The sequence below is a fragment of the Siphateles boraxobius genome, unplaced genomic scaffold, assembly GCF_051911475.1.
Source record: "Siphateles boraxobius isolate OS27281-9 unplaced genomic scaffold, OSU_SipBor_1 41, whole genome shotgun sequence".
NCBI classification, from domain to species: Eukaryota; Metazoa; Chordata; class Actinopteri; order Cypriniformes; family Leuciscidae; genus Siphateles; species Siphateles boraxobius.
The window spans coordinates 7,831,927-7,833,970 of record NW_027509042.1 but is presented as its reverse complement, the minus strand read 5'-3'; the positions used below and the strand labels follow the sequence as shown (position 1 = coordinate 7,833,970).

The 2,044-nt window shown below is 35.6% G+C and overlaps 1 long non-coding RNA gene across 1 annotated transcript; it reads left to right on the top strand.

Moving 5' to 3' along the window:
• The first annotated feature begins 723 nt into the window (after positions 1-723).
• LOC143707187 (uncharacterized) lies at positions 724-1,842 on the top strand. Its single transcript, XR_013193101.1, has 2 exons — positions 724-805; positions 1,793-1,842. It is a non-coding gene; the product is annotated as an uncharacterized LOC143707187 (long non-coding RNA).
• The last annotated feature ends 202 nt before the right edge of the window (positions 1,843-2,044 follow it).

Below are 2,044 nucleotides of genomic sequence, written 5' to 3'. Positions count from 1 at the left end.
CTAAAAAAACTCTTAACACACTTTAAAATAACTGTACTTTAGTATATTTTCTAAAAATATATTTTTAATAGTGTATTTATTTGCACTTAAAAAATAAATGTGCTGAAAATGATCATTGTAACAATGCATTGAAGTACTTTCAAAATACATATAGTATACAATAGTATATTAACGCCGCAGTCTAATGCCACCACTGTGCTCACAACAGCATGTCCGTACTTGCTCTGAATGCAGCAGCGTAGCAGATCTAGTCCGCCAAGACCAAATACATTACATTGCCATTTACAACAACATGCTAAAACTATTCAGAGAGTTGTCATGTTGGGTTTGAAACAACATAAGGCTGTTTAAGGATATCGAACAGTTACCGACATGTCTCTGCTGATAGACCTTGTTAAAGTGTGTGTTTGTAAACAAAATAGATATTTAACGAATTAATCTGATGAAAAGCACAATTTTTTCTTCGTTACGCAGTCAGCCTCATTTCAGAATGTGTATACAGCAGATCTAACTTTGTTGAAATGACAATCACTTCAAAGGTGTTTGGATATAAGTGAGCCTAGCTCAATTAATTAGCCAGTTCTGTCTCTCATTTCACCCCTTTAATTAGTTGTGAGTTAATGAGCAGCACACTAATGGGAGTGATTCCTTATCAATTGAATAGCTTTCAGCAATTAAGGCCGTCTCAAATCAGCAGGTGTGAGAAAAAAGGCCTCAGTCTCACATCCTGGTATTGATTTGAGCATAAGGCGGCGATGATTCAACTGGACTTCATTGACGGTGGAAACCATTAGCACATCTTTAAGTAAGACACAAATCACACTACTCAACGGATGGCAGACATTTTAGTGGCAAAAAATTCAATGCTTTTCAATGCAGGGTAATTGTGAGTTATGATGTTTACTATAGCGAGCCATGCTGTTGCACATAAATCTCTGCATTATATGTCACCTTTCCACTAATGATCTTAGCAGCAATGACACATACAATTACACATCCATAAGCAAGTACTCTTTCTTTACATTTATTTTATATCCCTTGGTGCATGATGGCACATCTTATGAACCAGACACTAAAGACAGAAGTGGATGTCATTATCAGATGCCTTGTTAGAGGTTGGAGGGAAGGTTTTTTTTTCTTCTTTTCTCCCCACCAGCCTCAGAATATGCATCAATTCAGTGTGCAATTTAGTGTCTAATTTGACTACCTCCACTTCAGCATGTGTATCTTGGGGCGGGGGAATTTGGTAACAAAAGCTTTGCATGCATTTCATGCCTTTTTGATCCAGCTGCTCATTTCTGTCTGATGAAGTTGGACTTTAATTCAAAGGGCCATTTTCAAAGCTGACAGAGCCTGTTGTTTTGAAGTATTACCCATGTGCTGTCAGAGAAACATTCTGGCTTCTCTGATTACTTATTATGGAATCGAATAAAGTTGGCTCGCTGTTATGTGTGGTCGTGATGATTTTGGTAGACGAAGAGAAAGCCATTTTCTTGATGCAATGTGTATTAAAGGGATAGTTTAGTTAAAAATGCTAATTCTTCCATCGTTCCAAACCTGTATAAGTCTGCAGAAAAGTATAATAATAATAATAATAAGGAAATGTTACATGTTTGACATTTACCATTTCATTCTTCTTTCTAAACACTTGAAATCCTGGTTATTCACAAATTATGATTCTATCAACCAATAAGGTATGAGACAAAAATATACATTTTCCACTTCATAGAAGGTCAATGTTTTGCATATAATATTGTACACATATTTATAATATTTTTACTATTCTCGACAGATGGGTCTTTTGCAAGGGTATTGTCATGTTTGGGAGCCGAGGCATCAAAACGTTTGTTCCACGCAAATGAGAAAATCATTTAGAAAGACATGAGGGTGAGTAAATGATGACAGCATTTTCATGTTTGTGTAAACTATCCCTATGAGAATAACTGATGTTCTATAGCAAATCTAAAGATATATATGAGCCTATGCAACACAATTCTGTTTTTCACAACGTAATTTCCCTGCATGCAGTTTAAATTTATAAACT